The sequence below is a fragment of the Trichomycterus rosablanca genome, chromosome 2 (genome assembly GCF_030014385.1).
Source record: "Trichomycterus rosablanca isolate fTriRos1 chromosome 2, fTriRos1.hap1, whole genome shotgun sequence".
NCBI classification, from domain to species: Eukaryota; Metazoa; Chordata; class Actinopteri; order Siluriformes; family Trichomycteridae; genus Trichomycterus; species Trichomycterus rosablanca.
In genome coordinates, this window is record NC_085989.1 from 46,437,980 (window position 1) to 46,460,549 (window position 22,570).

At 40.6% G+C, this 22,570-nt stretch overlaps 1 long non-coding RNA gene across 3 annotated transcripts; it reads left to right on the forward strand.

Annotated features, from left to right (window-relative positions):
* The first annotated feature begins 1,940 nt into the window (after nucleotides 1–1,940).
* Nucleotides 1,941–10,309, forward strand: LOC134334369 (uncharacterized). 3 transcript variants are annotated; one of them, XR_010015477.1, is made up of 6 exons: nucleotides 1,941–1,958; nucleotides 3,274–3,311; nucleotides 3,438–3,540; nucleotides 3,646–3,762; nucleotides 4,252–4,359; nucleotides 10,052–10,309. It is a non-coding gene; the product is annotated as an uncharacterized LOC134334369 (long non-coding RNA). The 3 variants fall into 3 exon arrangements; XR_010015475.1 differs by lacking the exon at nucleotides 1,941–1,958 and adding an exon at nucleotides 2,528–2,597; XR_010015476.1 differs by lacking the exon at nucleotides 1,941–1,958 and adding an exon at nucleotides 2,666–2,768.
* Nucleotides 10,310–22,570: the final 12,261 nt, after the last annotated feature.

The window sequence follows — 22,570 nt, forward strand, 5'->3', positions numbered from 1 at the left end:
TGTATCTATAAACTGAAAAAATGTTTGAGGTTTCACTTTACTTTAAATTACTGAACTAATATTTAGTGGCAGAACAATTGTTTCCGAGATCTGTGTTGTATGGAGTCGACCAACTTCTGGCACCTCTGAACAGGTATCCAGTCCAGGATGGTTAAACTACATTCCACAGTTCTTCTGCAATTTTGGGTTTTGCCTCAAAAAAACGTGTTTCAGATATCAGCCCACAAGTTCTCTATGGGATTGAAGTCAGGGGATTGTGCTGGTTACTCTATTACCTCAATCTTGTTTGTCTGTAACCAAGATGTTTTGGGTCATTGTCATGTTGAAACACCCATTTTAAGGACATTTCTTCTTTGACATAGAGCAACATGATCTGCTCAAGTATTCTGATATATTTAAACTGATCCATGATCCCTCGTATGTGATAAATAGACGTAACACCATGGTATGAAAAACATCCCCATATCATTTTGTACCACCGTGCTTTACTACCTTCACAGTGAACTTTGGCTTGAATTCAGTGCTCGAGGGTCATCTGACATACTGTCTACAGCCACTAGACCCAAAAAGAACAATTTTGCTTTCATCAGTTCACAAAATGTTGAGCCATTTCTCTTTGGACCAGTCAATGTTTCCTTGGCAAATTTTACCCCATTCAGGACGTCTTATTCTTAACAACGGGACTTTGCAAGGAGTTCTTGCTGGTAAATTGGCTTCACTTAATCATCTTCTGTGCTCACTGGTAACTTCAGATGTTCCTTGATCTTTCTGGAGGTGATCACTGGCTGAGTATTTGCCATTCTGGCTATTCTTCGATCCATTCGAACAGTAGTTCCACGCTTCCTTCTGCGTCTTTCAGGTTTTGGTTTTCACTTCAAGGCATTTGAGATCGTTTTAGATGAGCAGCAGATAATTTGCTGCACTTCTGTATGTTTTTCCCTCTACAATCAACTTTTTAATAAAAGTATGCTGTTCATCAGAACAATGTCTGGAACAACCCATTTTACCCAGTATTTCAGAAGGAAATGTGCTATGAACAACCTGTGCAACATTTGCCCCCTCCTACCTTAAATAAGGGCCAAAACTGACACCCGTTCTTCTGCAGAATGAGTGACTTCACCAATTGAACTCCTCACTGCTATTATTTTGAACAAGCCCCTTTCAATCAATGCTTCGATTACTCAGAATGAGTGGGATGCATGTTCTAATTGTTGGGTTTGTTTTGTTTTCATTACTCTACTACACCTTCAAGTAAATTTTTTGCTATGTAGAAATAGTATTTCTACTAAAAACAGTGATTTATCAGGTTAATGATGTTGGACTGCTATTTTTTTGAACACCACTGTAAATCATGATTATTGAGAATGAATGAACGCGTTTACGAGGCTCTATAAGAGGCTCATTACCAGAGATTTTGTAGTCTGACCACCAGGTGGCACTGTGCGTTCAGGTACGTGAAGTTCGTGTGTGTGTGTGTGTGTGTGTGTGTGTGTGTGTGTGTGTGTGTGTGTGTGTGTGTGTGTGTGCACTGGTATTCATCACATTGAGGGGACATGAATCTGTTTACACAGTCACGTCGTGGGGACCTCTTGCAGTGTGGGGACCTAAAGTCTAGTCCCCATAAAGGAAACCTATTTTAAATGGATACAGGAGGCCTACTAATGGTGCCTGTGTGGTTTTTAGCATTGGCTCAAAACGCATGTTTTTCGGTGAATGTGTGAGTGTGTGGGTTGTGCTCAGTTGCGCCCCCTTTTTTTTATAGCCGGAATCACACACACACACGGATTCCAAATAAGGTTGGGAACCACCCACTTCCTGGTCCCCATTAGGAACGATTTCAGACATTTTTAGTGTTAAAGATGGATATTCACACAGTGGACAAAAAAAGAAGATTATATGCAGGAGAAACCAGCTAAGAAGCTAAGAACTTATATAGAGGACCAAAAATGAAACACAAGGTAAGCATATTTGCATGTCAAACCAGTATAACAATTGTTCAACCGTCAAATTATGTTAATTAGTTCTGTTAGTGAATAGTTATTTGTTCTTTAATACCAGTTCTTCTCCTTCTCCAGCCATAACATTAAAACCTGACCTGTCCTGCTATTAAAGAACATGTAAATGTATTAAAGAACAGCATGAAAGGGGGTAACAAAGCATGTAGAGAAACAGATAAACTACAGTCAGTAATTGTAGAACTACAAAGTGCTTCTATATGGTAAGTGGAGCTGATAAAATGAACAGTGAGTGTAGAAACAAGGAGGTGGTTTTAATGTTATGGCTGATCGGTGTAAATGAGTGCAAATAAAGCTTCTTGTTTATAATTGGGCTGTGACAGTGCAGTGGTTAAATAACAATGACTGCGTGTTTTTAGATATATTTAGATATTTATATTAATTTTCCATTAAATAAATTTAAAAATGACAACAAATTTTTGGTAACTTAAAAAGACAGAAAACTGTTAGTTTGAAATGTCTGTGTGTGGCTGCAGTCTCCATTGGGGCCTTTAATTTGAAACAGGTGTAGCATTACTTCACTAATGAACCTGGTTTTCAGTCTCTGTTCTGTGGGTAGAAGTAGAACTCGGAGCTTTAACTGTAAGGCAAGTTTGTTACAAAATGAAATTAAATGCTTAAATGTTTGGGCAGGAAAAGTGAAAGCAGGCATTCTTACGCGTATTACTGCCAGGCAGAGAAAAAAACTTCAGTATGTCGTTTTAACAAGGACATTATAAATGATTTCGTTACAACATGTGTTCTACAGCGAGTGTTAGTAGTTTATGTTTATTTGTACAAAACTAATCTGTGTGTATTGTGTTGGTTTCTAGCGCGTTTCAGTGTGTAGTTTACAGAACAGGTTGTTTGGTGCGCGTCTGCAGACGCGTCTCTAAGTCCAGTGTGATGCGCTAATAAGTAAAGATAAGTTTTATACCCACAAACCTAATAAACAACATGAACATGATCGAATGGACTTTAAGATAACATTTAACCTTTTTGGCCAGACTCTGAACAAGAGTGTATCTGCAGATGCACACCATATACAAACAGATTTGTACTGTACTGTATAATTAATGCAAAACCCTAATAAATAACACATATAAATAATATATTATTATAATTTTAGTTTTTGTCCCTTTTTCTTGCATTGTTGCTTAATTGCACCTCATATTTTAAAAAACTTTTTATATGCATATTATATGCATAAGGCATATAATAATAACTTTAAAGACCTAGACTTAATCCAGTACAATAATTGTGTTGTTTTTTTCTGCAGTTTGAAATGAATGTGAAGACTGCTCATGGAGAACACGAGTATGTTGCACAATACATGGTGTACAGACTGGCTCATATTGCAGGATAAGAATAAAAATTAAAATGCTTAAAGAACCAAAATACCAAATGCATTAAGTCTAATTATCTATGAAAATATGTTTACAGGTGGCTACAAAAGCACCCAGTGATATAAATGTAGAAGATATCAGCAAGTCCTGCCATTTAAAAGTTCATATGCAGAAGCACAACGGAAAAAACTGACCAACAGGTACATTGACCAGTCAGGCATTCTGTTAAAAGTTGTCATAAAGTGTTTAATTTGTGTGATTACTTAAGGGAGCCCAATAAAAATAAATATTTAAAATTTGTACAGACGCCCAGCATTGCAGCTAGAGCCGTGGTGGAGGACGACTCCCAATCCTCTGTCCTGTCCAAGACTCTAAGATCCAAGATGAATGATGCTTCTGTTTTAAACAGCACTCCTCTACAGGTACATGCACATCCACATCATCACTTTAAGTTAAAACTACAGGCTCTCTTTTGTCATATATTTTAGTATTTTGGGGTTTTAATTAATTAAAAGAATGTAATAAGTTAATTGTGATGATAATCTAGTAAGAATAATTGTTTATTGTGATGTATCTACAAGGTAGGTTCTAGGGGAACATATAGGGCAGATTTTAACTTTCACAGGGATTTTTGTCTTGTATAATTATCACTTTATTCTGAACACTTACGGCGTCCCCACAACACACCTTCAGTTAGTTTCTGAGTACAAACTGTGTGTAGAAACTGACTTGGTCCCCACAATGACTGTAACATTGTGTGTGTGAAAGGTCCCCGCAAAGCCTGTTTTATTTAATATGTGTGAACACAGACTGCTTGACTGGGCAAAAGATAATTTTTTTATTATTATAAAATTATTTTCTAAAGTCTGGTGCATGTTTTTTGATATAGTTATTTTAAATTGTGTTTACAGACACCCAGCATTGCAGCTAGAGCCGTGGTGGAGGACGACTCCCAATCCTCTATCCTGTCCAAGACTCAGATGGATGATGCTTCTGTTTCAAACAGCACTCCTCAACAGGTACATGCATGTCCACTACTTGACTTTTAGTTTTACAGCCTCTCTTTTGTCATATATTTTAGTATTTTGGGTTTTTAGTCAGTAAAAAGAATGTAATAAGTTAATTGTGATGTAAATCTAGCAAGAATAATTGTTTATTTTGATGTATCTACAAGGTAAGTTCTAGTGGAACATTTAGGGCAGATTTTAACTTTCACAGGGATTTTTGTCTTGTATAATTATCACTTTATTCTGAACACTTACGACGTCCCCACAACACACCTTCAGTTAGTGTATGAGTAGAAACTGTGTGTAGAAACTGAACTAAACTGGTCCCCACAATGACTGTAACATTGTGTGTGTGAAAGGTCCCCACAAGGAATGGTAACATTGTGTGTGTGAAAGGTCCTTTCACACACACACACACAATGTTACAGTCATTGTGGGGACCTGTTACATACACGCACAATGTTATAGTTACTTGTGGGGACCTTTCACACACACAATGTAATAGTCACTTGTGGGGACCTTTCACACACACAATGTTATAGTCATTGTGGGGACCAGTTTAGTTCAGTTTCTACACACAGTTTCTACTCATACACTAACTGAAGGTGTGTTGTGGGGACGCCGTAAGTGTTCAGAATAAAATGATAATTATCCAAGAAAAAAATCACTGTGAAAGTTAAAATCTGCCCTATATGTTCCCCTTGAACTTACCTTGTAGATACATCACAATAAACAATTATTCTTGCTAGATTATCATCACAATTAACTTATTACATTCTTTTAATTAACTAAAAACCCAAAATACAAAAACATGACAAAAAAGTACTTGTGTATTTGAGATCATCAAACATACAGTGGGGCCAAAAAGTATTTAGTCAGCCACTGATTGTGCAGGTTCTCCTACTTAGAAAGATGAGAGAGGTTTGTACTTTTCATCATAGGTACACTTCAACTATGAGAGACAAAATTAGAAAAAAAAATCCAGGAAATCACATTGTAGGATTTTTAAAGAATTTATTCGTAAATTATGGTGGAAAATAAGTATTTGGTCAATAACAAACAAGCAAGATTTCTGGCTCTCACAGACCTGTAACTTCTTCTTTAAGAAGCTCTTCTGTCCTCCACTCGTTACCTGTATTACCGCTTTGACCTCGTTATCTGTATAAAAGACACCTGTCCACAGCCTCAAACAGTCAGACTCCAAACTCAACCATGGCCAAGACCAAAGAGCTGTCGAAGGACACCAGGAAGAAAATTGTAGACCTGCACCAGGCTGGGAAGAGTGAATCTACAATAGGCAAGCAGGTTGGTGTGAATAAATCAACTGTGGGAGCAATTGTAAGAAAATGGAAGACATACAAGACCATTGATAATCTCCCTCGATCCCGTGCGGTCAAAATGATCATGAGAACGGTGAGCAAAAATCCCAGAACTACACGGAGGGACCTGATGAATGACCTGCAGAGAGCTGGGACCAAAGTAACAAAGGCTACCATCAGTAACACACTACGCCGAGAGGGACTCAAATCCTGCAGTGCCAGGCGTGCCCCCCTGCTTAAGCCAGTACATGTCCAGGCCCGTCTGAAGTTTGCCAGAGAGCATATGGATGATCCAGAAGAGGATTGGGAGAATATCATGTGGTCAGATGAAACCAAAATGGAACTTTTTGGTAAAAACTCAACTCGTCGTGTTTGGAGGAAGAAGAATGCTGAGTTGCATCCCAAGAACACCATACCTACTGTGAAGCATGGGGGTGGAAACATCGTGCTTTGGGGCTGTTTTTCTGCAAAGGGGACAGGACGACTGATCCGTGTTAAGGGAAGAATGAACGGGGCCATGTATCGTGAGATTTTAAGCCAAAACCTCCTTCCATCAGTGAGAGCATTGAAGATGGAACGTGGCTGGGTCTTCCAGCATGACAATGATCCCAAACACACCGCTCGGGCAACGAAGGAGTGGCTCCGTAAAAAGCATTTCAAGGTCCTGGAGTGGCCTAGCCAGTCTCCAGACCTCAACCCCATAGAAAATGTGTGGAGTCCGTGTTGCCCAGCGACAGCCCCAAAACATCACTGCTCTAGAGGAGATCTGCATGGAGGAATGGGCCAAAATACCAGCTACAGTGTGTGCAAACCTGGTGAAGACTTACAGGAAACGTTTGACCTCTGTCATTGCCAACAAAGGTTATGTTACAAAGTATTGAGTTGAACTTTTGTTATTGACCAAATACTTATTTTCCACCATAATTTACAATTAAATTCTTTAAAAATCCTACAATGTGATTTCCTGGATTTTTTTTTTCATTTTGTCTCTCATAGTTGAAGTGTAGCTATGATGAAAATTACAGACCTCTCTCATTTGTCTAAGTAGGAGAACCTGCGCAATCAGTGGCTGACTAAATACTTTTGGCCCCACTGTATATGTAAATTTACTGATAAATTAAGTTTTAAATTTAGGATTAAGTATTAAAGTTTTTCTTATTATGATTTCTTGTTTTGTAAATGAAAGACACAAATCTTGACAATTCCAGTGAGCTATTTGATTCTTCATCAGAAAGTGCAGATGATTACATACCTGATACGACTTGTGATAGTGACATTGACACTAGCCTTAAACCAAACCAAAAAACAAAGCACAATACACTGGATGTCTCTGGCTCAGACAGTTCCACTGTCTGTGACTCCACAACATCAGACAAAATGACCTTTGACGGGCACAGCTTTACACCTGAAGCCACTGGAGCAGAAGAAGAACTTGGTTCAAGTAAGAACATAAATGATCTAATAGTTGTTAGCGCAAGTCAAAAAAGAGGTGGACGAAGAGTGTACAACAAAAAACATTACTGCTTGTATTGCTCTAAGCCGTATGCCAAGATGGCAAGGCACCTCGAACATGTGCATGAAAATGAACCCGATGTGGCCAAAGCTCTTAAGCTTTCCAAAGGGTTTCAGGGAGAGGAAGAAACAGCTAGATTATATTCACAACAGAGGACACTACGCTCACAATGCTGCAGTTATGGAGTCAGGACAGGGGAAACTTGATGTTGGGCAGCACTTGTTAAACAAAAGGGGAAATTAGACAAGAATCAACAGTATGTGAGAGAGCAGATGCGAGAAATGGGAAGGCTGGTTCACAATGCCAGAAAAGTCACCACCTTAAAGAAAATGGAAGATCTTATGAATCCAAAAAATTACATGGAGACAGTCAAAACTGTCAAGTTGACATGTGGGTATGACAGTGAAACAAACAAGTTTTTGACCCCATCATTAGCAAACAAACTTGGAAATATCCTGATTAAAGTAAGCAAACTTTTAAAAGCTCAAGGTTTCATCTCAAACAACCAACATCTTGTGAAGAATGCCAGTGAGTTGTAAGACATCCATCGGGAAAAGTAGAATGAGCTAATATCAGCCACGGCATTGAGGAACATAAGGTAAGCAAAGTGGAACGTACCGACTCTCATGCCTTTTACTGAAGACATCCAAAAAATGCATGCATATCTCAGTCAAGTACAAGATGAGTGGTACATTTCACTCTCGGAAAGTCCCTCTGCAAAAGCCTGGATGGAGCTGAATAAGGTGTGCCTGGCTCAGGTTATTCTCTTCTCAGGGAAGGAGAAGTTGCCAGCATGCTCTTATCTGCATTTTTATCAAGAGACACTTCTGATCACCATGAGGATGTGGACTGGGCACTGTCTGAAGAGGAAAAAAAGCTCTGCAGACACTTCTCAAGGATTGTCGTCGGGGGGAAACGTGGTCGCCCAGTTCCAATTCTTCTGACTCCAAAAATGTTTTGTGCATTAGAGATCCTTGTTAATAGACAATGGTTATATGTTTGCAAGACCAGAAGCTATGACACATTTCAGAGGATCAGACCGTCTCTGTGGCTTTGCAAAGGTGTGTGGTGCAAAGAGTCCCACTGACATCTACCAAACTGAGAAAGCATGCTGCAACCCTTTCAACTGTGCTAAACATGATAGACACAGAAATGGACCAGCTTGCCAATTTTCTTGGACATGACATAAGAATCCATCGTGAGTTCTATCGACTGCCTGAGAAGACCCTACAGCTCGCCAAGATCAGCAAAGTTTTTCAATGCCGTGGCTGATATCAGCTCATTCTACTTTTCCCGATGGATGTCTTGAAACTCACTGGCATTCTTCACAAGATGTTGGTTGTTTGAGATGAAACCTTGAGCTTTTAAAAGTTTGCTTACTTTAACCAGGATATTTCCAAGTTTGTTTGCTAATGATGGGGTCAAAAACTTGTTTGTTTCACTGTCATACCCACATGTCAACTTGACAGCTTTGACTCTCTCCATGTAATTTTTTGGATTCATAAGGTCTTCCATTTTTTTTAAGGTGGTGACTTTTCTGGCATTGTGAACCAGCCTTCCCATTTCTCGCATCTGCTCTCACACATACTGTTAAAAGTATGTGAAGTCATTTCCCAATGTTTCTTTACATGGTTGTGTAAAGGGCACACGTTTCCCCTGTCCTGACTCCATAACTGCAGCATTGTGAGTGTAGTTTCCTCTGTTGAGAATATAATCTAGCTGTTTCTTCCTCTCCCTGAAACCCTTTGGAAAGCTGTGCCTGTCAGAGGTCATTTTGTCTGATGATGTCGAGTCACAGACAGTGGAACTCACTGAGCCAGAGACATCCAGTGTATATCAAAAGATCAGCAAAGTTCTAATGGCTCTTGAGCAAGGAAGATTAGCTGAGTTTCATGGCAAGAACTTGGATAAAATTGGGCTAGATCCTGATGGTATATTATTTTATTTTACTTTTTGTATTTGGTTTTTGCTTTCTTGCTTTTGTTGAAGTCCCAGTGAATAAAGGGTTTAAGTACTGTTTGATTACTTAGCTAACTAATGCCTGTGTGTATTCTACAGACTGTAAGTGAGGGGGATAAATTGTCGTCATTATAGTGTGTTTTTATAGAATGTAAATATTATTAGGGGGCATATGGGCTTGGGACTGGGACTTCTGTGTGGGAAGCCACAGTGTTGTTAAAAATATAACTCATGGTGTAACCTAATCAAACAGTGTAACACAGTGTCAGTCTTACTTACAAGAAACAGACCCACTTTGAAACATTAAACACTAAAGCCAGTAGCCTGCTCAGGTAGGACAATTGCAGACAAATTAAAGCAGGAAAAATGGTCAGGGTCAGAGCATCTCCAAAACAGCAGGTTTGGGGTGTAACAGTATGCAGTGGTTAGTACTTGAGTCTGGTCCATGGTAGACCATGGAGTGTTCATGGTAGAATCAAGTAATTTCGAGGGTTTACTTTCTTACTGTACTCTTGTAAAAAGGTGGTGGAATGTATTAAGCCGCAGTCAAAGTCAGTTCTCGAAGGTGATGTTTTGGCAGCAGGAAAAATGGGCAACAGTAAGGAACTGTGTGACTTTGACAAGGACCAAATTGTGATGTCTGTGATGCATCTCCAAAACAGCAGGTCTTGTGGGTTGTTCCCAGTAAACAGTGGTTAGTACCTACCAAAAATGGTCCACAGTAGGCTTGGTGTCAGGGTCATGTGCATCCAAGGCTCATTGGTCTTGTGTAGTTTATGTTTCGATGGGTCAGAGCTATACAGGTGTCACTAGTGGGACTTACATAATATTAGGCGGGTTTTAATTTTATGGCTGATCTGTGTATTTATAGCTATTATGAGAATTTGATCCTAATAATCTTTGTCTATGGCAGAATGGACAAACAGTGCAAAGGTAAAACTGCCCATAAGAAGAAAACACCTTGGCTGCAGACAGAGGTGCAGGCGGTGGAATGGCACACGAATCGCTTCATCACATCTTGTATCGTACCAGCACAGCGAGACTGTGAGAAGTGTTTAAGGGCTGAACCAGAAGCTCCTAAGAACCGTGACTGGCAAAATCTGAAATTCTATGTTTATAATCGTATTACGGCCTACAAAAGAAAATTGCAATACAGATAGTTTAAAGATCATTGAGTCTCTGGTATGGCAGTTTTTGTTTACATTCACATGTTCTGATATTGCAGTTTTTGTTTGCATTCACATGTCTCAGCAAGACACACACATGCATACGTCATAAAGGTCTACTGAACAGAAATAGAATTATTTGCTATTTTTTAAAAAGCATTTGAACATTTTGCAATATATTGATTTTCTTTGAACTGTCAATAATACACTATATTGCCAAAAGTATTCGCTCGCCTGCCTTCACACGCATATGAACTTGAGTTCATCCTGAAAAACTTACCATATACAGTGGGGGAAATAAGTATTTGATCCCCTGCTGATTTTGTAAGTTTACCCCCTTACAAAGACTTGAACAGTCTATAATTTTTATGGAAGGTTTATTTTAACAGAGAGAGACAGAATATCAAAAAAAAAAAAAAAAAAAACATTAAATAAAAGTTATAAATTAATTTGTATTTAATTAAGGGAAATAAGTATTTGATCCCCTACCAACCAGCAAGAATTCTGACCCCCACAGACCGGTTATGTGCCCATGAGGCGCACAAATTAGTCCTGTCCCTATATAAAAGACTCCTGTCACAGAATCAGTTTCTTCTGTTCAAATCTCTCGACCCCCATGGGCAAGACCAAAGAGCTATCAAAGGACGTCAGGGACAAGATTGTAGACCTGCACAAGGCTGGAATGGGCTACAAGACCATCAGCAAGAAGCTTGGTGAGAAAGAGACCACTGTTGGTGCGATCATTCGAAAATGGAAGAAATACAAGATCACAGTCAATCGCCCTCGCTCTGGAGCTCCATGCAAGATCTCACCTGGTGGGGTAAGAATGATTCTGAGAAAGGTGAGGTCAGTCCAGAATTACACGGGAGGAGCTTGTCAATGATCTCAAGGGAGCTGGGAGCAGAGAAATGCTGGATATGACCCCAAGAACACCATCCCCACCGGGCATTTCTCTGCCTCCAAACACGGCGAGTGGAGTTGATGCCAAAGAGCTCAATTTTGGTCTCATCTGACCATATCACATTCTCCCAAGCTTTCTCTGAATCATTCAGGTGTTCATTGGCAAACTTCAGACGGGCCTGTACATGAGCCTTCTTGAGCAGAGGGACTTTGCGGGCACTGCAGGATCTCAATCCATTACGGCGAAGTGTGTTACTAATGGTTTTCTTGGTGACTGTGCTCCCAGCTCCCTTGAGATCATTGACAAGCTCCTCCCGTGTAATTCTGGACTGACCTCACCTTTCTCAGAATCATTCTTACCCCACCAGGTGAGATCTTGCATGGAGCTCCAGAGCGAGGGCGATTGACTGTGATCTTGTATTTCTTCCATTTTCAAATTATCGCACCAACAGTGGTCTCTTTCTCACCAAGCTTCTTGCTGATGGTCTTGTAGCCCATTCCAGCCTTGTGCAGGTCTACAATCTTGTCCCTGACGTCCTTTGATAGCTCTTTGGTCTTGCCCATGGTGGTGGAGAGATTTGAACAGAAGAAACTGATTCTGTGACAGGAGTCTTATACAGGGACAGGACTAATTTGTGTGCCTCATGGGCACATAACCGGTCTGTGGGGGTCAGAATTCTTGCTGGTTGGTAGGGGATCAAATACTTATTTCACTTAATTAAATACAAATTAATTTATAACTTTTATTTAATGTTTTTTTTCTGGATTTTTTGTTGATATTCTGTCTCTCTCTGTTAAAATAAACCTTCCATAAAAAATATAGACTGTTCAAGTTTTTGTAAGGGGGTAAACTTACAAAATCAGCAGGGGATCAAATACTTATTTCCCCCACTGTAGAAGCACTTTGTAGTTCTACAATTACTGACTGTAGTCCATCCGTTTCTCTACTTACTTTTTAACCTGCTTTCACTCTGTTCTTCAATGGTCAGGACCCCCACAGGACCCCCACAGAGCAGGTATTATTTAGGTGGTGGATGATTCTCAGCACTGCAGTGACACTGACATGGTGGTGGTGTGTTAGTGTGTGTTGTGCTGGTATGAGTGGATCAGACACAGCAGCGCTGCTGGAGTTTTAAACACCGCACTGTCACTGCTGGACTGAGAAGAGTCCACCAACCTAAAATATCCAGCCAAAAGCCCCCGTGGGCAGCGTCCTGTGACCACTGATGAAGGTCTAGAAGATGACCGACTCAAACAGGAGCAATAGATGAGCGATCGTCTCTGACTTTACATCTACAAGGTGGACCAACTAGGTAGGAGTGTCTAATAGAGTGGACAGTGAGTGGACACGGTATTTAAAAACTCCAGCAGCGCTGCTGTGTCTGATCCACTCATACCAGCACAACACACACTAACACAACACCACCATGTCAGTGTCACTGCAGTGCTGAGAATCATCCACCGCCTAAATAATACCTGCTCTGTGGAGGTACTGACCATTGAAGAACAGGGTGAAAGCATGTTAAAAATTAAATCTTGAGTTTTGCAATTTAAATGTCTTTAATGCCTGTATAGTTTTATAAGTAGCATTATTTTAGTGGTAATAATTGTCCAGTGATTGAGTAGTAGCTGATTCTGGGTGGTTCACTGTGGTACAAAAAAATTCATGACAAAGAATTAAAGAAAGAAACACTTAAACAGTGAAAAATAAAATAGTTTGATTTGAGTTAAAAAAGTATCCAGACAATAATTTACTACTCTTCCAATCCACTGTACATGAGTAGAGATAGACTTTAACTTCATCTATTAATATTTTTTTTTAATTACACTGATATTGGCTGTAAATCTAGAAATGTCAAACATAAATCTTGCTATGTTGTCGAGATGACTACATGCACATCACTAGATGTTCTATGCAAAGACTACATAATCTATGAACAAGTAAGCTAAGCTAAATTTAAACATTTTAATGTGATTTATGGACTATTACTGCATCTTTTGATTTTACATAGATGTATATTAAACCTTTTTTGTTTAAAAGTAAGATAATCTGTAGATTAGCTTGAAATAATTACATGCCCTTTAATGGTAATATAAATGAATTGTAATTAACTCAATGTTCTTGCAAGGTCCCCACTAATCACATTGGCATTTGTGTGTTTTATGCTAATATTATGTAAATGAGGTCCCCATTAGTCATATTTATAAGATTTTTCTAAGTCCCCACTAAACACGGTCCTGACATGACTTCTTAAATTCTGATGTTTGAACGCGTGTATGAGCTAAGAAAAATCTGTTTAGTGTGCCTGATTTTTTTCAGCCCTCTAGAGGCTGTAGAAAGGGTGGTCCCCGCAAGTGATGTTCATAACATTGGTCCCCATCTGACATGAAAACGCGTATGTGTGTGTGTGTGTGTGTGTGTGTGTGTGTGTGTGTGTGTGTGTGTGTGTGTGTGTGTGTGTGTGTGTGTGTGTGTGTGTGTGTGTGTGTGTGTGTGTGTGTGTGTGTGTGTGTGTGTGTGTGTGTGTGTGTGTGTGTGTGTGTGTGTGTGTGTGTGTGTGTGTGTGTGTAAGTATATTTTTCCATGTAACGAATAAACTTGCTGTGACTGAGCTTTTAGCTGCAGATTTAATGGGTGCATTTCAACTAGCACCATTTAAATGGTCACAGAGAAGTAATAAACTAGTTACCCCACCACTAATAAAGATTGGGAGCCCATGCTTCTAAGAGATGCAGTATCTCTACAATACATTCCAACCACTGACAGAAGAAGTACAGGTGCAGGAATTATGGATGGTACGATGCACCTTAAAGTGTAAAGCAAGCAACCGTGTGTGTATGTGTGATTCCTTTATAATGACAGAAGCTCAATCTTCAGGCGTACAGTACAGTAGTTCTTCATAAATGTGGGTCGGACTGGTGCTGCTGACACTATTTCTCCTGACCGCGTTGAACCGCACTGTGTGAGACATGCAGGTGTTTAATGGAAACTGGTGTGTGTGTGTGTGTGGTTTATTTTCAAACAGGAGGCTGCTTTCCATTCAATCTAATGTGAAAGGACGGTCGAAATGAGAAGACACAGAGGAGAAACTTATGTTTAAGGCTCCAAGATAAAAACACACAAGGCGACTTCCAGTTCAGTGGAGCTGAATATATGACTTCACATTACTGACCAGATCGTTTATATCAGCACGCCGGCTACAACCAGACACTACTGTAAAACTGCACTGGGAGCTACGACTCCAGCACAGTGCACAGCTAATAAAAAAAACTGTTACATTAGGGTGACATATTTTGGTTTTCAAAATAGAGGACACTTGGTAGGATGGCAGCATGGCCCATTCAGGCAGCTGTACTGGGTTTAAAGTTTGGTTAGGGTGGTTTGGCAAAGTAATTTTATGTAACTGGTGGCACCATGGTAAACCATGGCATTGTGTATAAAGCAGGGTTTTTAAATATTTGACAGATGCATCAATAACCACGCAACTATGTTACTGAACTTTAATAAACGGCTACTTTTTAACAAAACAACTAACAAATGCATTTATGGTCAGATAATCTTATTCCTTTCAATTCTAAACAATAATAATAACAAATAAAATAGTTAATCAGTAAGGCTATTTCAACAGAATGTGGCGCTATCACGTACTTGTCAGCCGCACAGCAAACATAACTGCTACTATGACTACTAACACTATTACTATTGAACGATTTAGATTGTTTCTTAAACACACCTCAGTATTCAAATTAACTTTGCCCCGAGCTGACCACAAAATAAGTTTTAAATAGGAATTCTGTATGTTTTGCATGGAGTTACTGAGCTAATGTTGGAGAATATTTCAAACCCTGATCTGTAGCACACAACCCACAAGTCTTGCTCATCTTGATCCATCACTCCTAACACGATCTATCACCAACTGGAATCGTAGACGAGCTTCTCTGGTCTCCCAAACTACGTTTTGTCACAAAAGCAAACACGAGAAGTGATAAGGGGTTTAATGATACCACGTCAAAAAAATGCACGTCAACAAGTAGCGAGCGATCAAAGTTTGTGCGCTGATGTGCAGCGTAAAATCAAAGAGAAAAAATAAATGAATATGATTGGATTTGGCTTCGATTGTTCTATAGTGAGTTGGAGGTTAATAAATATTTTTGCAATGCAATGTTGGTGTTTTGTAGAGAACGATAAGGTCAGAAATACTGTAATACTTGTGTGTGTGCCGATGTATTCTGATATAAACTATATTATGCCTCTGTCCCACCTTTTTACACTCCTTCACTGTGTTTCCCCTTACCTAGTATCTTGCGTTCTCATTGGCTGTTCGACATAGCACTCATTGCCAGCCGGGCAACTCAGATCCAGATATCTGACATGCTAGAAATCTTGCTTGGGTAGCCGAGTGCTGATTGAGTTGTTGGGTGGTTCACACATAGCGATTAAGAGCTGAGTTTCGATCGCCGAGTGAACGCCGACCAGTCGCCAACCAGTCGCCGAGTAAAAATCAGGGCAAAAATCGTGTAGTGTGAACTAGGCAGAAGACTGGCATCAAGGCTGTTCTCTGTACTACCATCAATGTGGTGGAATAAACTTACACTGTCTGAACAGCTGAGTCTTTTGTCACCTTCAAAAGATGATTAAAGATCTTCTTATTAAGCCCTTAAATTAAAACTAACCTGCACTTACCAACCTACCTAAAATTCTACCTGTACTTTTGTTCTAACAGGGTTTTAGCAGATTGTGTTCTTTTCCTGTTGCCTGTACTAGAGTAAGTTCATGTTTACTGAAGCACTTCTGTAAGTCATGCTGGATAAGAGCATATGCAGAATGCTGTAAATGGAATTGTAAAAATTATTGAATGCATGATTCTTTTTAAAATCGACAGGCCTTACTCTGCCCAACAATGCTCTTAACAGTCTCATATTGATTCACTGTTAGTGGACATGGAAGCTAAAGTGCTGGATAAAATCTTGACCATTTTTAAGAAAAAAGTTCCGGGTCCTCGTCTCCTCTCAGGCGTGCGTCTCATGTACAGTAGTTATTAGTGAATGTGGGTTAAGTCCTTGAGGGATCTTCTCTAAATTTGGTTTAATGAAACAGCGCTTCGCCTTCCCTCCTATCTCGGCCAAGCTCTATATTTTTTCCCTACAAATTCACCCTGTAGTTTAAGGAAAAGAAAATGGTCACATTGACAAACTCATGAGCAGCGATGCTCCATAAACGGGAGTTTTATTTTGCCAGTCTGAGAGAATTCAGCTACTTTATGTGGACACAAAGGCATAACGTTTTACCCACAGTCTAACAAGAGTCATTTAATCGACAATTCTTTGTAAAAGCTTCATCACAGGACCGACTTTAGACTTCAGTCAGAGACTCATTTCACCAAGATGCTCTAAGAAGTACTATTAGAGCTCTTTTCTTTCGGTTGCTTTCTGGCTCAACAGTGTCTCCAGTTTATGTGCCTTTGCCCCTACACCTAGTGTTTTTACACTATTTCTGCATTTTTTCCTTTGTCTCCCAATCTAGTCATATCCAGTTCCCTAGTTGTACCTCCTCCTACTGCTGCAGACCCAGACTCTGAATAAGAAGGACCGTACCCAACACCCTGCCTGACACGTATGTATCATGTATTATTCACCTGCACGAGGCGGTTCACACAGAGATCAGTACAGCATACGGCAAGTCACGCACTGTTCTCCATTATTCATCATCTCTGTACAGGCTCCATGCAGCCAACAGAGGCCGCAATTACAGCTGCAATGAGGAATCCCTGTGGTGGATTAGTGTGTTTTACGGCTGCCTTCACCCTGTTCTTCAATGATCAGGACCACCACAGAGTGTGTTTGTGTGTGTTGTGCTGGTATGAGTGGATCAGACACAGCAGCGCTGCTGGAGTTTTTAAATACCATGTTCACTCACTGTCCACTCTATTAGACACTCCTACCTAGTTGGTCCACTAGGAGTGCTGCTGTTTGAGTTGGTCATCTTCTAGACCTTAATCAGCGGTCACAGGATGCTGCCCACAGGGTGCTGTTGGCTGGATATATTTGGTTGGTGGACTATTCTCAGTCCAGCAGTGACAGTGAGGTGTTTAAAAACTCCATCAGCGCTGCTTGGTCTGATCCACTCATACCAGCACGACACACACTAACACACCACCACCATGTCAGTGTCACTGCAGTGCTGAGTATGATCCACCACTTAAATAATACCTGCTCTGTGGTGGTCCTGTGGGGGTCCTTACCATTGAAGAACAGCATGAAAGCAAGCTAACAAAGCATGTAGAAAAATAGATGGACTACAGTCAGTAATTGTAGAACTACAAAGTGCTTCTATATGGTAAGTGGAGCTAAAAAATTGACAGTGAGTGTAGAAACAATTCCCATCAGACGTTTCCAGGCCTGGAGAATTCACTGCTTAAGCTTGAACCTTTGTCATGACTTAAGATCTGACACATGATAAAACATGATATATAATGATAAGGATTGATGTTTGTTCTCTGGGGGTTTCTGCTTCTGCCTGCAGTAACAGTTTTCTTCCTCTTTCTGTCTCTCTGGTGCTGAGTTCAGTGGGGCTGGAGTTAATCTGAATGGACTGAAATGTGTGAGGTATCACTGATTGCTACTGAGATTCCCGGCTTCTCAGGACACGCCGGTAATTACCGATAGACTTGACTGTCAATCAAACGTTCTGCAATGTCTGACTCAGAGTCATAACCGAGGAGCAATAAAATCTACTGAACATGGAGCCAAAGGTGACAAAACTGGGCAGAGAAGGGGTAAGACAAGAAGAACGAAGACAAAATACAGACATGTGATGACAGAATATTAATAATAACAACAACAGTTTGGGGAAGGCTCTAACGTGTTCCAGCATGACCGTGCCCCTGTGCACATAGCTTTAAAGGCATTGTTCGGAGGAACTTCAGTGGCCTGTACACAGCCCTGACCATTGACCACCTTTGGATTGGATCATCAATTTCAAACCAGGCCCTCTTTTTTCTGGATTTCCCTTTTTTTATCTCCCAATTAAGTAGTTTCCAATTCCCAATTCTGAATCCACTGCTGTTTGCACAACCCCAATCTGATCACAAATAACCGGATCACCACACGCCCCATCCGACACTATACAATCGGCGGCTGCTTCTTATCACCTGCCGGAGAGGCACACTAGGCTCCATGTGTTATTATAAATATTCTGCTCTCCAACAATGCTCAGGCCGTCTTAACGCACGCAATGGGTAAATGTTACAGCCAGTTTCTGGCGTAATAATAAGGCATCGCTCTCTACTCCCTACACAGTTTGAAGTTCACTTCATTTGAACATTTTCATTACCTTTGGACTGGAATCTTACTTAAAATGTTGGAATACCCAACGTAGTGCACTTCACAGGAACAACTGGGGTGAATGGAACGCTCTAACAGAATTGGAGCTAATGGTTAAAAGAGCGCTTTCTGAACCAATCAGATCTTCTGATTGTAATTTGTTAATAAGAAATGTTGTTATTTGCATTTATTCAGTTTGCATCACACAGATGATTGTCAATGAAACGCTTGATCGGCGTTCTAATGAATTTGTGTTTTACTTCACAACCAGGAAAAGTTTGGAGGTTTTGAATTATAAGCACATTTACAAAATAACAGATTATATTCCTAATGGGACACACGGTTATAAATTTAATAGCATCTTTAAGAACATAAGCTAAGGTAAGCAGCGGTTATGATTTCTTTGCTGTGTTTTGGATTTTGGCTGTTGTGCCGTGATTCAGACTCTAGCTTAAAGACTTGTGACTTGACTTGGACTCTAGTCTAAAGACTTGTGACTTGACATAGACTCTATCTTAAAGACTTGTGACTTGACTCAGACTTTAGCTTAAAGACTTGTGACCTGACTTGGACTCTAGTCTAAAGACTCGTGACCTGACTTAGACTCTAGCCTAAAGACTCATGACTTGACTCAGACTCTAGTCTAAAGACTCGTGACTTGACTCAGACTCTAGCCTAAAGACTCAACACTTGACTCTGACTCTAGCCTAAAGACTCGTGACTTGACTCGGACTCTAGCCTAAAGACTCATGACTTGACTCGGACTCATATTTTGTGACTTGTGAACATCTCTGACATACCTCACGATCTGTTTCAAAAATGGTAATGAGCTGCAAATGGCCTGCAGGTCGTGGTATGGACACCCCTGAATTGGTGTATTTTTGCGGGGTGTCATTTCAAAATGTTAGATCACTGTGAACTTCCACCCTCAAAAAACGGCATTTATTTACAGTGCCACCTTCGTTAGCAGTGGACTGCTTTTCACAAGCTACAGTACACAGCTTGCCTAAATGGACAGTGAGAATCAGTTGTCACATTAAGGATGAAACAATTCCTGTTTTTATGATTTTCTTCTCATAATTGTCTCTGTGTTGTCCCAATGCTGTTTTTTTTTTTACTTTAAGGAGGCTACATTTGGACATAATGTCCATCCTGTACCACAGCTCACACACTATTAGTATTCTGCGAGTGTGGACCTGCCTATCTCACTCTCCTTCTGTAGCTTTGGATCAGTAGGATGTCAGGAAGTCTCGGGGGAGCGAGTCGACACTAGACGCCCTCCTGGTGCTGCATGTGAAGTCAGCAAACACACACACACCTCCATCAGCCAGACCCTGGAGATGCACTCAGAAATTCAATACCAACAAAGTAACACCCTGCAGGAGAACACCAGAAATGAGAAACCAGAGGAGACAGCGATGGAGGTGCAAAGATTTTGGATTTCCTGGATTTGCTGGACATGATTGTTGGAGATGTTTGGTGTAAGGCACTAATAGGGTGGCCTGTGTCTGTAAAAGAGAGGAGAACAGAAGTTAAGCTAGAAATGAAGACACAAGAGGCAGGTACCTAGGTAGACGAGGTTCCTCTTGTATAAAATGTTGCCAGATGAAACAAGAACTATTACGTTTGATCTGATTCCTTTTACAGCAGTTACAATTAATAGTGAAATGTGGAAATCAATCAAGTCTTTCACTATTTTAGGAATCTAGTGCATTGAGTGGAGTTCAAAGACCACAAAGCATATTACTTTAATAACAGTCTTCAATATTGTAGTTTTTGACATTAACATTGCTGATTTATCTTATCAGTTTCACTCTCCATGGTCCACATTACTGCATTAACAAAGTCTACCAGCTCTTATCCACCCAAAGCCCCATTTCTGTCATCCTGAGGTCTACAAGCACCTGTTCAATCCAGATTGTCTTCTTATCAACCTGTGACCTATAAGCTCCTGTCCCATTTAGTTCCCATTCTTGCCACGCACCTTAAGGTCTACAAGCTCCTGTCCCTTTCAGATCGAACTCATGTCCCATCCAGGTTCTGCTCGTCACAATGATGACTAACAGATTTCGTCCCATCAAGGTCTCATTCTTGTCGCCCTATGAGCTTATGTCCCTTTCAGATCCCATTTTTGACACCCTGAGGTCTACAAACTCATATCCCATCCAGATTCAGCTTGTCACAATGATGTCTATGAGTTTCTGTCCTATTCAGATCCCCTTTTTATCACACTGTGGCCTATGAGCATCTCTCCCATCCAGTTCCCATTCCTGCCACCTTGAGGTCTACAAGCTCTTGTTCCATCCAGATTCTGCTTGCCACAATGTCTATGAGCTTTTGTCCCATTCAGATCCCATTCTAGCCAGCTAGAGGTCTACAAGTTCCTGTCCCATTCAGATCCTATTCTTGCCACCCTAAGGTTTATGAACTCATTTCCCAGTCAGGTTTAGTTTGTCAAAATGATGACTATGAGATCCTGTCCCATCCAGATCCCAATCTTGTCGCCCTATCAGCTTATGTCCCTTTCAGATCTCATTTTTTACACCTTGAGGTCTACAAGCTCCAGTCCCATCCAGCCCTGACTTCATCGCCCTGTGAGCTTATGTCCCTTTCATATCCCATTTTTGACACCCTGAGCTCTAAGAACTCATGTTCCATCCAGATTCAGCTCGTCACACTGATGTCTATGAGCTTCTGTCTCATCCAGTTCCCATTCTTGCTACCTTGAGGTCTACAAGCTCTTGTCCCATCCGGATTCTGCTTGTCACAATGATGTCTATGAGTTTCTGTCCCATGCAGATCTCAGTCTTGTTTTCCGGAAGGTAAACCTGGTCCTGTCCCATTCAGATTTCATCCATAGGTCTATGACCTTCTGTACCATTCAGATCCTATTTTTGACACCATGATATCTACAAGCACATGTCCCACCCAGATTCTGCTTGCCACAATGATGACTATGAGATTCTGTCCCATCCAGATCCTAATCTTGTCGCCCTATCAGCTTATGTCCCTTTCTGATCTAATTTTTTACACCTTGAGGTCTACAAGCTCCAGTCCCATCCAGCTCTGACTCCGTCGCCCTGTGAGCTTTTGTCCCTTTCATATCCCATTTTTGACACCCTGAGCTCTAAGAACTCATGTCCCATCAAGACTCCACTCATCACCCTGATGTCTATGTCCTGATGAGCTTCTGTCTCATCCAGTTCCCATTCTTGACACCCTAAGGTTTACAAACTCATTTCCCATCCAGGTTTAGTTTGTCACAATAATGACTATGAGATTCTGTCTCATGCAGATCTCATTCTTGCTATCCTGAGGGCGTACCTGCTCCGGTCCAAACTAGATTTCACCTGTCACCCTTTGGTTTATGAGCTTCTATTGCTTTTAGATCCCATTTTTGACACCCTGAGGTCTACAAACTCATGTCTCATTCAGATTCTGCTTGTCACAACAATTTCCATGAGTTTCTGACCCATGCAGATCCCATTTGTGCTATCCTGAGGGTGAACATGCTCCTGTCCCTTTCAGGTTTCATCTGTCATTCCTGGGTCTATGAGCCTTTGTCCCTTTCAGATTCCTTTTTTTACACCCTGAGGTCAACACAGGCTTGTCCCATCCAGTTTCCACTCTTGTCATTCTGATGTCTGTGAGCTTTTGTCCTATCCAGATAAAAATTCTTGCCACCTTAAGGTCTACAAGCTCTTGTCCCATCCAGTTTCCACTCTTGCCATTCTGATGTCTATGAGCTTTTGTCCCATCCATATCCCATTTTTGCAACCTTGAGGTCTACACGCTCCTTTCCTATCCAGATCCCATTCTTGCCACCTTGAGGTCTACATGCTCTTGTCCCATCCAGTTCCCATTCTTACCACCTTAAGGTCTACAAGCCTTTGTTCCATCCAGATCCCATTCTTGTCACGAGAAAAAAAAATCCAGGAAATCACACTGTAGGATTTTTTAAGAATTTATTTGTAAATTATGGTGGAAAATAAGTATTTGGTCACCCACAAACAAGCAAGATTTCTGGCTCTCACAGACCTGTA